The sequence below is a fragment of the Eublepharis macularius genome, chromosome 8 (genome assembly GCF_028583425.1).
Source record: "Eublepharis macularius isolate TG4126 chromosome 8, MPM_Emac_v1.0, whole genome shotgun sequence".
In the NCBI taxonomy this organism is placed as follows: domain Eukaryota; kingdom Metazoa; phylum Chordata; class Lepidosauria; order Squamata; family Eublepharidae; genus Eublepharis; species Eublepharis macularius.
Genome location: NC_072797.1, coordinates 2,631,322 through 2,645,399, shown reverse-complemented (window position 1 = coordinate 2,645,399; position 14,078 = coordinate 2,631,322). Strand labels below are relative to the sequence as shown.

The window sequence follows — 14,078 nt, the reverse complement described above, 5'->3', positions numbered from 1 at the left end:
GTATTATAAAGTTAAGAGTAAGATAGTGTATTCATATGGGAAGAAATAAGGTTGAATAATAAGGTTGAATAGGTAATAGGGAGTATATATAATATTTTAGTGATGTATTAGAAGCAATAGATTTATAATATAGATAATAGGTATTTAAGGATTAGTATATATATATATATATATATTTTAGTTAGTATATGTACCTATTATATACTTATATATTTTTATACTCTTAATTTAGATAAGTATTATATTGATATAGTTAATACAACTAAATAGACTAGATTAGTATGTATTATATAGATATATATTATACATATTATTATAGATTTTAAGAGTTTATAGTATATATTCTTTAGGCTAAGTTGGGTATGGAAAACTGTTGGGAGTCATTAGATAAGGGAGGGGGGAAAGGATGGAGAAAATGCAATGGGGTGGAAAATGATAATGATTATTATGTTTATGTTTGTTAACCCATCCAATAATTTTTTTTTTTTAAAAAGATAATGATAGCACTGACTTTGTTCACTGTTCTGAGTGGGGCACTAATCTGTCTAGAAGGACGGTATATAAGGGCAGTTATTATTATAACGGAGCTGCTGCAGCGTAGCGGTTAAGTGGTTGGGAATCTCGCTACTGTCATGTGCTCAGTGGGTGGCCTTGGGTCAGCCACTCCTCTCAGCCCATGTCCCCAGCTGTATTGTGGGGATAATAATAACACTAACTTGTTCACCGCACTGGGTGAGTCACTAATCTCTCTAGAGGAGCAGTATATAAGTGCACTTGTTATTGTTATAGTCATCGTCATCGTTAAGTTAGAAAGCAATAACGGAAATAAATATGCATCTTTAAGAAACAAAAACAACCATTGCCAGAGTCACTATTTACTCAAGTGGCTTCTTAGGTGTCAAAAAGACAGGAGCGCCATTGTCAGTTATAGAGAAATAGGACCCTGGGAGGTGCTATGGCTCAGTGGCAAAGCTCCCGCTTGGCACGCAGTAGTAGGTGACGTGAAAGACCTCCATCCAAGACCCTTGAAGCTGCTGCCAGTTGAGCAGACAACACGGACTTTGTCTGCTTCAGTATGAGGCAGCTTCCTGTGCGTTCATGTGAACAGGTGGCACAGTCCGGCTGCCGACCCCTTTCAACGGGCAAAAGATTTTGTTCCTGATGGAGCAGCTAATGCTCATGTGTGACTTGACAGAGTTTGAACTTCCCGGAATCCCGCATTGACACCCAGCAGAGAAGCAGAGGTTGCACATTCACTTTCCTGCCAATGCCTGTAGCAAATATCGTCAGTCTGAGATGCCACTCTCTATACCCAAGCCAATGCCAACAGGCACCCTTCCCGCCCTGCCCCATTCCCTTCTGGTTCTAGTTTTTCAGTTTCCCCAGGGCCTGTTTTCCCATCCTCTCCCCCGTCCCAAAGCAGGCAGCTGTTGCCTCAGCCTAAGAGTGTTTGCTTGCAATGGTGAATCCCTCTAGGGAACGAGGCTTACTTGTAAGAAAGTGCACAAAGGATTGGCGCCTTAAGTCCTTTTCTCTCCTTTTCCCTCCTTCCCGAGTTGACTGAGTGCTCCTCTACCTTTCCCTGCAGGCAGCACAGCTGTTCAGCCCCCCCCAGTCATTGTTAAATGTCAGTTCCAGATTGATGCCTGCCAAGGAACTGGCTGCCCTTTCCAATTCCTAACAAGAGAAAATGGGACATTTCCCAAGATGGAGACGCTTCCAGTATCGGAATGCCATTCTGTTTCTACCTGCTTTTGTTCCTCTGCGCAGCTGCCTGCCTGGCTCTAAGAGTGAGAGGTTGGCACAAACGATATTTGAAGATGGCACCTATTGGCATGTGACGCCCAGTTAGTATTGTTGCTGCTTTTCCTTTGTGGGTGTTTCTTTGTGGGTCTCACCTACATTGCCCTGAGCTCCTTGGAGGAAGAAAGAGATACAAATATGAGGAATTGACTTGGTGGGGAGGGGGAATGGATCACACAGATGAATCGGCAAGTTTTTCGTCCAGTGGCCCCTTATAGTGCGTGTGATGTGCCGTCAAGTTGCCTCCGACCTATGACAACCCTATGAATGAAAGACCTCCCAAATGTCCTGTCATTAACAGACTTGCTCAGACCCTGCAAACCAGAGGACGTGGCTTCTTTGATTGAGTCAAGAAGACATCTCATTATGGGTCTTTCTCTTTTACTGACGCCTTCCACTTTTCGCAGCATTATTGACTTTTCCAGATTCAAAAAGAGTCCAGTAGCACCTTTAAGACTGTTATGCTACAATAAAATTGGTTAGTCTTAAAGGTGCTACTGGACTCTTTTTGATTTTGCTACTACAGACTAACACGGCTAACTCCTCTGGATCTATGACTTTTCCAGAGAATCTTGTCTTCTCATAATGTGACCAAAGTATGATAGCCTCAGTTTTGTCATTTTAGCTTCTAGGAAAAATTCAGACTTGATTTGATCTAGAACCCGCTTATTTGTCTTTTTGGCCTTCCATGGTATCTGCAAAACTCTCCTCCAGCACCACATTTCAAATGAATCTGTTTCCTTCCCGTTAGCTTTCTTCACCGTCCAACTTTCACATCCATATATAGTAATGGAGAATATCACAGTTTGGATTATCTTGACCTTGGTCTCCAGAGATCCTTATCTTTATCTTCAAGGATCTTCTCTAGGTCCCTCACAGCTGCTCTTCTGAGTCTCAATCTTCTTCAGGGGGGGGAGGGGTAGTTCCATTGTTCTGAATTTGCAAATAAACTCCATTTCAGCAATCTCCCCTTGAATCTCTATTTGAGGACAGCCACTTTTAGGTCAGCAGTGGACTGTCCTGGAAGATTAAAATGTTCTCCCACTGGTTTTTGAGCATTGTGATTTCTAATGTCAGATTTATGCCCATTTTTTCTTTTGCATAGGGAATGACCTGTTTGTCCAGTGTAGAGAGTGGAAGGGCATTGCTGACACCTGATAACATGTATAACATTGGAAGATGAACCTGAGACGATGTAACTGGTGTTGTTAGGTCCAATGATTGTGTTGTTGGAGTAAATATTGGTACAGAGTTGGCATCTTGGGCTACTGCAGGCTCTGGTCCCAGAGTCCGTCTCAGTGTTGGGAAGTAAATTATAACGAGTGAGTTGTTTAAGGTGAGGGAGCTGTCTGTGGGCAAGAAAAAGTTTGCTTCTCAATTCTTGTAAGAGAAGAATATCTTTGTCCAGCTTAGTTTGCAAGTCATTGATGACACATTGAACTGCTTTGAGCTGGGAGCTGTATGTGACCACCGGTATTTCGTTTGGGCCTGTCTTGTAGCAAGTTATCCCTTGGTATCATCTTAGCTTTGTCAATATGTTTCCTTACTACATCAGGTAGGTACTATAGTTCCAAAAGAGATGAATCCGTTTATGTGACCATTCACAACAGCTCAATCACCATGGCAGTTGGTGACACGCTCTCCCTAATTATACTAAGCTAATTTAATACTTGCAGGGGGTGAAGACTGTGTTGTCTCTGCTTAAGCCCTTGTCAATTATACAATTAAATTTAAGCAGGTGAACTCAGAATGCTGCTTAAGTTTACACAATGGAACTTAGTTCCAGGAAAAGCGTCCTTGGCTTGCACCAGAAATACAGTGAAATCCTAAGAAGAGACATCGCAAGTGTGCTAATGTGTGTTGCTCCAGGGAGACCCCGAGGCTTTGTGATATCAAACAGGGACACCTAACATTAAATATGTAATATTTATTTCATTACAAAAGGTTGTAGGTCTGTGGTAGAATGCAATTAATTGAGCGCTGCAATTGTTGTCCACGCATACTGTTCTTCTAGCGTACTGTTTCCTAGGATATAACGGTCTTTTCTTTTTAATTTCTAACATTTCGGATTTCACTGTTCATCTTTGAGGAGCCACAAAACTTCTTTCTAATAGTAATTAGTTAAGCATGGACAACAATCGCAGTGCTCAGTTAATTGTATTCTACCACAGACCTACAACCTTTTGTAATTAAATATTGTGTATTTAATGTTAGAAATTAAAAAAGAAAAGACCGTTATATCCTAGGAAACAGTTGGTTATGTCTCATGAACCCATGTTGAGTTTTCAGAAACTGCGAGAGGAGGAGCAGACATTGTGGCAAAGTAACAGAATACATTGCATTGTTCCTGCCTAGGAATTTCTGGCAATTTCTAGAGTGACTTTATGTCAATTCTGGGCTTTCCTCAGAAGTGGAGTGACATCGCGTCTCATGCAAAACTGGCAATTTAATTTTTTTCTCCTACTGGCCGAAGGAGCGCCAGAGGGAAGAGCGGCTTGCTGGTTGAGGTGTCCTGCTATAGCAGGAGTCCTGGAAACCCTAACCTTATTTCTAACTGTGCCCCTTTGCCATTAGCATATGCTTGGCATTTGGTGGGTAGCCTTGAAAAGTTTGCTATCACTGTATGTTCAGTCTTACATAGAGATGGATATGAAGCGGGGGGAAAAGAACCATGCAGTTTGTGGTTCATCAAATTTCACGAACCATGAACCACGAACTTTCACGAACCTGCCCCTGGTTCACGAACCAGCCCGTTTGGTTCGTGAAAACACCACATCCGGGTCAGAAAATCACCACTTCCTGGTCAGCAGAAGGGCTGCAGGAAGTCCGTCCCCTGTTGCCTAGGAAACTGATTGGCACCAGGCTGTCTGCAGTCACAAACCAAAAACTGAACCAAACGAACCAGCCTAAAGTTCGTGGCAGTTCAACAGAAATGGGATCTGATGAACCGTGGTTCGCGAACCACGAATTGGCCTGGTTCGTGCTTAATTTTGGTTCGTATTTTGGTTCGTGCCCATCTCTAGTCTTGCACTGGAAATCTTCATTGTCACCCTCACTGAAACTTACGGTAATTATTTCTCTCTTTTAATGTTTTGGTTTTGTTTCTTTCAAACAAATGCTTTTATAGAAGATGCTCGAGGTTGAGGCTTTAATCTGCAGGATTTGCAAATCAAAGAGGTGTTCCTGTTTGATATCACAAAGCCTCAAGGTCTCCCTGGAGCAACACACATTAACACACTTGCAATGTCTCTTCCATGTGATTCAGGACAGGTACCATCCCGCAGAGCTGGCGGCTGAGGGATCTTTCCTTCCCACAGTCGTACTAGAGAATTTAGCAGCAGATGTATATGGAAGCTGCCAGATGGTAGCAGGGCTTTGGGAGTATTCCTACAGCTTGATGACTTTCTTGTCTTCTGAAAATTGGGAGATGTTGCAGCTTTGATTGCAGAATGGCAATGCTGTTCCTATCTTTGCAGCAACATATACAAAGTCTCTTGGATTAAGCGGTTTGTTTGTCCTCCCCCAATAATCCTCAGTAGCCCACCAAAGGAAAAGAAAAGCTTCACCAACATACTGAAAGAACTTTTATTTTATTTGTTGGTGAGGTTACAATGCTACACTGGCTATCACAAAATGGAACGGCTGGAGATTCCAAGGTCCAAAACTCCTGGACTGAGATTAAGGAGGAACTGGTGGGAACCTGGGCTTGCCTCTGGCCAGAATTCAGGTGAACTTTTCTGACTTGTGGAGCTAAATCTTCTGTATATTTTCCTGGAAGTAACTGCCACTTCCCTAAGACCCCAAGAATAAAATGGGATTCCAGGGGCACCTTAAAGACTATCAAAAGTTATTCCAGCATGTGCTTTTTTTAAAAAAATGTTTTTATTGATTTGATTATTTACATACAATAGTTATAAAGATACATAGGGAAAAGAACATACATTATAACTATATTGACTATATACATAGAACCCTATTTTCTAACGTTGATGATGTTTAGTGTTGTTTCCAGGGCTCATTTTGAGGGGGAACGTGTAGGAACGCAGTTCCAGCAGTTCCCCAAAGAGGCCACATGTCAGGTGGCCCCGCCCACCTGACTCTCAGCATCTGGGCCCATTTTGACCTGGATTGGGGTTGAAACGGCCCGGATCGGGCCTCTGATGGGTGGTGGATCACTCTCCTGCTCAGCAGCAGCCTGATACTGACCATTTTGGGCTCCTTTTTGGCCATTTTCAGCCCCCTTTTGCCATTTTGGGCCCAATTTCAGCCCTGAATGGCCAGGATTGGGTCCAAAACAGCCAGGATAGGTGATGTCAGGAGGTGTGACATATGCAAATCAGTTATGCTAATGACACACTTCTGGTGATGTCAAGGGGCGTGACATATGCTAATGAGTTATGCTAATGCGTTATGCTAATGAGTTCCTCCAGCTCTTTTTCTACGAAATGACCCCTGGTTGTTTCTTTTATTTCCCTAAATTTTAACTGTATTGATTGTGACACCTTCACATTTGTTTGGTTTTATGAGTTGAGAACCATTTGGTATAGCTGGTTTGGAGTTTGTATTTCATTTTTGGTGACATATTCATAAAAAGGTAACCATTTGTTATAGAATATTGCTATTTTCGGATATATGTTAGATTGTCTGCTATTTTTTTCCATGATAAAATGGTCCCATACTTTCGAGAACCATTGGTTTATTGATGGATGTGTTTGGCCATTTCCATACACGTTGAATAATGCACTTTCAATGCACTTTTGCAATCCTTTTGAAGTGGATTTTTTGTTCCACACATGGAAAATCAGTTTCAAATGTTCACTAAAGAGTATTGAAAGTGGATTATCTAATGTGTGTGGAAGCAGCCTTTGTTTATTCCAAGATGAGGCAATCCCTGATTTTCCTCCTACTAATAAACTGGCTATAAGGTTGCTTCTTATCATAGGGCTATTGCGATTTGGCCAATGATGCATGTGCTTTTGTGAGCGAGAACGAGTGAGCTCTCTCTCCCAAAAGGTTATGCTGGAATAAAGTTTGTTAACCTTGAAGGTGCTGCCGGCACTCCTGTTTTATTTTGATGCTGCAGATTAACAGAACTACCCATCTGGAATTAAGAACCTGTGAGCAGCCCTGTTGGATTGGATCAGTGGTCCAGTTAATCCTGCATCTTCGCTCATGTAGAAGCCACCTAACTGCCCTGGACGGCAACTTCTGCTGATGCTGCCACTCCTAGCACTGCTATTCAGAGCTTTATTGCCTGGATTCAGAGACTCCTTTTAGTCACCATGGCTATAGCTCCAGAGGAGTTAGCCATGTTAGTAAGAACATAAGAGAAGCCATGTTGGATCAGGCCAATGGCCCATCCAGTCCAACACTCTGTCACACAGTGGCCAAAAATCCAGGTGTCCTCAGGAGGTCTGCCAGTGGGGAAGGGACACTAGAAGCCCTCCCACTGATTGCCCCCCCCAAACACCAAGAAATCAGAGCATCACTGCCCTAGACAGAGAGTTCCATCTAGTCTGTAGTAGCAAAATAGTAAAGAGTCCAGTAGCACCTTTAAGACTAACCACCTTTATCAGAAGAGAGCTGTGGCTCTCGAAAGCTTATGCTACAATAAAGTTGGTTAGTCTTAAAGGTGCTACTGGACTCTTTACTATTTCACCATGGCTAGTAGGCTTTCCTCCATAAATCTGTCTAGCACCATTAAAGCCATCCATGCTCATGGCCACCAAGACACCCACTGGCTCCCATGAGGCAGGACTGCCGGCACGTGGTGGCAGCTCGTGCCTGCCACATAGCAGGAGTGGCTCCTGCCTGTATATGCTTGTATATCCAGAGCTACACATAGCCCTGGAATACACAAGCTCTGAGGCAATGCAGGTCAACCACCACTGGATGGCTCATTGCTGAGGCTTCGCTCCTTTGAAAGGAAAAAGAGGCAATGTATCCTGGAAGTCTGTGGGTGCTGCAGTTACCAAGTGATAAACATGGGTATGTGTGCTGGAACAGAAAAACACAAAGGGAGGAGGAGGGAGGGAGAGAGAGAGATGGAAAGAGGGTCTCTTCCAACCAGTTCCTCTTTTCCTGCAGAACACATTTTGTTCTTTGTGTTTATAATTAGTTACCTTGTAGCATTATGCTGGACAAATAGCCAGATGATGATCTTATTAGAGCAGTGACCTCTCGCCCCCCTGGAGAAAGGATGCAAAGGAAGCATCTGTTCGGGTGCCCATTTCCTCGGTGATGCACAGGCCGTGCAACCGATGCTTAATGGGAGAAAAGAAGCATGCAGCTGGGCCCTGATGAATGCCTTCCAACAATAGGTGCTTGATTGGGGTCTGTGGGATACAGGACCACCTGGTGGTGCCCTCTGGCCCAAGATTGCTGGGATAGACACGAGCAGGGCTTTTTTTCTGGGAAAAGAGGTGGGGGAACTCAGTGGGTTGCCCTCAGAGAAAATGGTCACATGGCTGGTGGCCCCGCCCCCTGATCTCCAGACAGAGGGGAGTTGAGATTGCCCTCCGTGCTGCTTAGCGGCGCGGAGGGCAATCTCAACTCCCCTCTGTCTGGAGATCAGGGGGCGGGGCCACCGGCCATGTGACCATTTTCGAGAAGTTCCGGAACTCCGTTCCACCGTGTTCATGCTGAAAAAAAGCCCTGGACATGAGACCTGCCCGTGGGCCCAGAGGCGGTCCTTTCTCAGCTCAAGGAAGGAGATGGTTGTGGCACTTTGCAGCCAATCCCCCGCACCAAGCAAACCAGGAATTACCCACACTGGGGCACTGACTCTTAGCAACCAACACCATCACAGAATGCAGTGTGTAGGGGGAGGGAAGGGGGGGTCCTGTTTCTCCCAGGCTAGATTTGCACTGGATCTCACAAGCTCCTTCATTCCCTGCTGCTTGATGGCTGCGGCGGAACAGTTCCACCTCGGCATGCGGTTGGGCTACCCCTCTAATTCCCATTTGGGTCTCTCTCTCTGCTCATCTGTCACCCAGCAGGAAGCCATTTCCTTCTCTCTTCTCTCTCTGCACTGTACACAATTTTAAAATCCCAAAATGTTTTAGCAACTTCATCCATATTGCATTTGTTATATTCCGCTGGGAAGAAAATGCCACCCAGTGGGTGTCTCTGTACTGACTGCGCCCCCAGCACCATTCTCCTGGCTGTCCAGAGTTGCCACTTGTCCTGTTTGGAGAAGAGTTTGGGGTGGGAGTGGGGTTGCCAACCTCTAGGCAGGATCTGTTAGAAGGTGGAAAACCGCATGTGTAGGAAAGCAAAAATAAATCAAATAAATGAAAAAGCAATGAAGGTCAAAGTGAAGGAATATGCTGAATGTATTAAGAGTATAGAGTTCACATGTTACTGATTGTGTTATACTGTGTGGAAGCTTACCTGTTGGATGTCTTCCCAGCTTGAGTTGTTTACTGTACCTGTTGAACTTTCTTGTTAATAATTAATGATCAGATAAAGATTTTTCAGTGAATTGTTTATCGGTTTGCAATGACCTAGAAATCATCTTCTGAGAAAGCCTGATAATTGTAGAGAAAATATCTAAAAAATTTTTTTCACAAAATGGGACTGGAGCTCTGCTTGGGAAGCCAAATGGAGGTCTTGGAGTCCAAATGCTAAGGTGGCCAGGCTGTGCTTGGCAATTGGCAGGAAGTTTGGGGCTTGGGGCATGAGAGAGGGAGGTGACATCCACTACACTGCTGTTACTTCAGGAGAAAACTCACAAGTGATGTAGATTAGCTCTAGGAATTGCCAGAAACTCTATTCTCGTGATTCCTAGAGCCACCCTCCACCTCTTCCGGGTTTTCCTGGCAATGATGTAGTGGAGTAGATGATGCCGCTGGGTATTTGTTTTTAATTGGCAACGCGGGCTGCTGGCAGGAGGCCTCCCAGCATAGCAGACGGCCTGGCAGGCCTACGCTGTGGTTCGGAGCCTTGCCATGGAGACGAACCATTTTGTTCATGTGCAGCTCTAGTTTCTCTCTGATGCCCGAGCCCACAAAGGAGGCCGTGTCAGCCCACCAAATGCCTACAGGCGCCTCTGAGGAGTTATATCTGAATCAGATAGCATAAATCTGAGGGACCTGAGGAGAGTCATGGGCAGTCCCAGATCAAGATGGGTAGCCATGTTAGTCTGCCTCTAGCAGCAAAAAACAGCAAGAGTCCAGTAGCACCTTTAAGAGTAACAAAATTCGTGGTAGGGGATGAGCTTTCGTGAGTCACAGCTCACTTCAGATACAGCTACAATATGAGTCCATCTGTCCTTATATCTTGGAGAGTGGCGTGATTTCAGATGCCAAATGACAATAGCTGGTGAATGATAATGGCAGGCGTGATTAGATAGGGTGGGGTACGCAGAGGGGTAGTTGGTGTGGAGAAATCATTGGTAATGAGACAGGAAGCCTAGGTCTCGATTCAGTCCAGGTGGAGGCATTGTCGTGAGCTGTATCTGAAGAAGTGAGCTGTGACTCACGAAAGCTCACCCCCTACTACAAATTTTGTTTGTGCTACTGGACTCTTGCTCTTTTCTACCGGGCAATCCCAGGTAGCACTAGAGTCTCTTCACCAACACAAGAGATCTAAGGCTTGCAACCGCAGTGGCCTCAAGAAAGAGAGCTCCTACAGCTGTCAATTCCTTTCTGGCTCCAGGTGGCAAATGTGTTGCTGCCCTCAGCAGTGAAGTCTGGGAGCAGGTTCTTTTCTGAAGGAAAGGCCTCTCCTGTTGACCCATGTGGCACTCAGTAGATGCCTTGTTCTCGGTCCAGGAAGACTCCTTATTGCCTTCCTGTTGGGTAAGTTCTGCAGGGCCTGCAAGATGGAGATGTTCCACCAGGTCTTTAACTAGGGGACAGCATTTTGTCCCCCTTCGGACCACCCTGCCCTCCTTTTGCGGCCACCCTGGAGTTACATCATGGCGGTGCCCGTGGTTTATGGTGACTTCGCAGTCGCCTGGTTTGCTTGGTGGAGTCTGGACTTTTTCATGTTATTTGGAACCATGTGGTTATGATGTTTGTATTGTATTTTTAAACTGTATATCTTGTTGGAAGCTGCCCTGAGCCCACTTGTGGGAAGGGCAAGGTATAAGCTGAACAAAATAAATAAGAGCCATCTTAAGGTGATGGATAGGTCTGTGCGGTGTGGAGGTATCAACGTAGAACTCAGAGGAGCCAGAAGAGGACTGTGTCCAGGTAAACAGGGAGTGTCCTGTACACCTGCATACCTGCCATTAATGTGTTTTGCATTTTGTGCTGATCATAACTGTTTGCTAAGGTTGTAGTCTGTATACTGTATAAATCATCTGAGAGTGTGTTAACTGCTAACATGTAATGTACTAGACCAGTGGGGGTTGACTGTTACCTGTTGGAAGTATTTATTCTCACTTCTACGGTAAGTGTCCTTGTAGGCAAGCTGTGGGCAGCGAGCGATGTTATCTTTTCTCAGAGTCTGAGATGATTTCATTCCGTACTCTGTCTAGCCTAAACTAATCAGCTCCCATGGAACTCTTTGGGGTTTTCGCGCCAGAATGTCAACGGACCCAAAGGGCGGGAAGTTTCCCTATAATCAGTAGTGCCCTTTTCTGAATAGTCACTTCCGTCAATTGCTACCTTTGTGTGAACACCTTGAACGGTATGGATCTCTAATAAAGTTGCTTCAACTGGAACGCCTGTGTGTTAACTGTGGAGAACTTGAGAGACCTAACTGCCAGGGACTGACAGGGAGGCTGCATTGGTACTAGACAGTGAAGGGGAAACTGCTCCACCATAGCCTGAAGTAGGGCGACCCCATTGCTCCTGTTTCACATGGGTAGCTGTGTTGGACTGGCAGTTGAAGAGAAAGATCCGAGTCCAATAGGACCTTAAAGACCAACTGGATTTCCAAGGTATGAGCTTTCAAGAGTCAAAGCACCCTTCATCAGATACCTACTCGGTTTTGATATCTAATGATACCTGACAAAGGGAGCTTTCACTCTTGGACACTCATACCTTGGAAAACGAGTTGGTCTTTAAGGTGTAATTGGACTTGGATCTTGCTCTCCTGTTGCTCCCAGTCACATATGACACAAGCTGCATTGCCAGGGAATAGGTGCCAAAGGGACTCCTTGTAGGGTTGGCAGGTCCAGGTTGGGAAATTCCTGGAGATTTTGGGGTACAGCCTCAGGAGGGCAGGGTTTATGGAAGGGAGGGGCCTCATCTGGATATAATGCCATGGTATCCACCATCCATGGCAGCCATTTTCTCCAGAGGAACTGATTTCTGTCACCTGGAGATCAGTTGTAATTTAGGGAGATCTCCAGCCACCACCTGGAGGTTGGCAACCCTAAGTCCTTGTCTTGCTGGCATTCAGGGTAACAGACTCGGATTGAATCCTGCAAGGGACAATGGAAGATGCTAGTTAATTGTCCCTCCTCTCCAGATGTGTTATTAACCCAATCACAAAGCGCATCCATTGATTTGTGAGATTTTTCAGTCTCCTCTTCAGAATCATAACTTCAAAGCAGATGACGACGATTCCAGAAAATGCCAGCCAAAATGCAAATTACAGCAGGAATAATAAAAACACTAACAATTAAAACACCAGTTTAGTAGCATTTTCAAAACCCTGCATGAATAATTCAAGTCAACAGTTCTATCGTCCGCACAGCAGTCCACAACTTTTTCTTTAATAAGAGCTACTTCTGAGTAATGAACAGTATGCTGAGCTACTAAAGGCACACAACATACATATTTAAAATTCCCTGTTAATATAAAAATTTGCTTCCCACCCACCGCAACCCCCTGGAGTGTTTCTAAATTTTGCTCTGTGTTTGAAATGGAATGAGGACTAGGAAAAGCTCCATAGATGAAGCTATCAGCTGAACAGCACAGAGAAAAAATCATACAAAATAGGAGCTTTTTTTAAATAAAAAAGCTCCAAGCAGTATTTTCACGAAAGCGCAGATTAATGTGTTACAGCACTTTGCTAAGAGAAGGGGGCGGGAATACCCCAACCAATGCCAAAACTCAAATAAAGACTGATGCAAAGAGAGTTTTGAAGCAGAGAAACTCGTTTCTGACAGCACCAATCTTGTGAGAAAGGCAAAAACAATGATTATTATTAGAAAAATGGCAAACCCTTGGCTCCCAAGAGGATTATTTCCCTTTTGCATACCTGAAGAAATGAGCTCTGCCTCCCCAAGTTCCTATTGCATTAAATGTTGTTCTTCTTTAAGGTGCCAGCAGGCAGTAGGAAAAGAGGAAGATCCAAAGCGAGAGGGCTGGACTGAATAAAGGAAGCCACGTCCTCCAGTTTGCAAGGTCTGAGCAAGTCTGTTCATGATAGGACATTTTGGAGGTCTTTCAGGCATAGGGTCACCATAGGTCGGGGACGAGCACAGAACATTCTTGTTTTATTTACTATGACAGACTAAAGTGGCCACCTCTTTGCAATCCCAGGACAACGAACCCAGAAGCCTCTCGTCCTTTCTTTGTTGCAAACCACTGACATTCATTCTCTACCTCCCCAGGATTTTCATTACTATGGAGGTTGGAATCATGGATGCAGCAGAGGGGCAGATGAACCTCCCCTCTGACCTCAAATTGCCCCCTTGCAGGTGCTGTTCATTTTATTGAGGGAAAATCTGGGCAATCTATATGATCCCCCGTGGGGAACGGACATCTCTGGGGGCTATTTGACATTAGGAAAAAGGTGTGGGGTGCAGATCCAGTCCCAGCATTTTATCAAGCCTGACTCAAAGAAATACCGCTTTGACTAGTGATTGGGTAGTGCAGAGTAATGGTTAGTGTCTCTGTTGACAACTGGGAAGACACAAATCCTCACCCTTCCATGGAAGCTCGCTGGGTGGCCCTGCATCAGTGACTCACGCTCTTTCAGCTTAACCTACTGTAAGGAGCAGGCCCCTATTTTACCATGCTTAGAGTGAAACTTTGGTTCAGGCTTCATGCCTGCAAGAGATCTTTCTAGGCCTGTTGGCTGAGAGGCACAGCCACTGATAATTAATTGCACCTGCATGCCTATCTTTCCTGAGAAAGTGGCCCTTTCCACACTACTTACCTGCTCCCGGAACATTGCGAAACATCACGCAAAAAACGCGGAAGATAGCGTCTTCTCACGAGAGTTTTGCGCAACATCGCGCAAAACTCTTGCGAGAAGATGCTATCTTCGGCGGGTTTTGTGCGATGTTTCACAATGTTCCGGGAGCAGGCAAGTCGTGTGAAAACGGCCAGTGCCGGGCGTTGCTCTCAGCTCTAGCCACACTCCCCAAACTT

At 44.9% G+C, this 14,078-nt stretch overlaps 1 long non-coding RNA gene across 1 annotated transcript in view; it reads right to left on the bottom strand.

The window, feature by feature from the left end:
• LOC129334726 (uncharacterized) overlaps positions 1 to 13,097 on the bottom strand; it is a 48,751-nt gene extending 35,654 nt beyond the window's left edge. Inside the window, exon 1 of the long non-coding RNA XR_008597534.1 lies at positions 12,961 to 13,097. This is a non-coding gene — a long non-coding RNA (uncharacterized LOC129334726). The remainder of the gene's footprint in view (positions 1 to 12,960) is intronic.
• Between the last annotated feature and the right edge of the window lie 981 nt (positions 13,098 to 14,078).